This window comes from Lipotes vexillifer, unplaced genomic scaffold (assembly GCF_000442215.2).
Source record: "Lipotes vexillifer unplaced genomic scaffold, Lipotes_vexillifer_v1.1 scaffold213, whole genome shotgun sequence".
Lineage (NCBI taxonomy): Eukaryota > Metazoa > Chordata > Mammalia > Artiodactyla > Lipotidae > Lipotes > Lipotes vexillifer.
The window spans coordinates 4,907,102-4,907,338 of NW_006780610.1; positions in this window are offsets into that span (position 1 = coordinate 4,907,102).

Sequence of the window (237 nt, forward strand, 5' to 3'; positions counted from 1 at the left end):
GATGGGGCTAGCATCTTTAAGGGCTCACTGGCTGCTGAAGGAAAAAAAGACTGTAAGAGGTTAAGAAATGAAAGCAGTTAGTTTGGAGTTGGGAGCCTAATGCAAGATTCTAGATGAGCAATGACAGTGGCTTTAATCAGTAGTAGGGGTAATGAAAGGGTCTCAGATTTGAGATACATTTTGGAGGTCAAGGCTAAATGACTTTCTGAGATACTGATATAGAATGTAAGGGAAAGA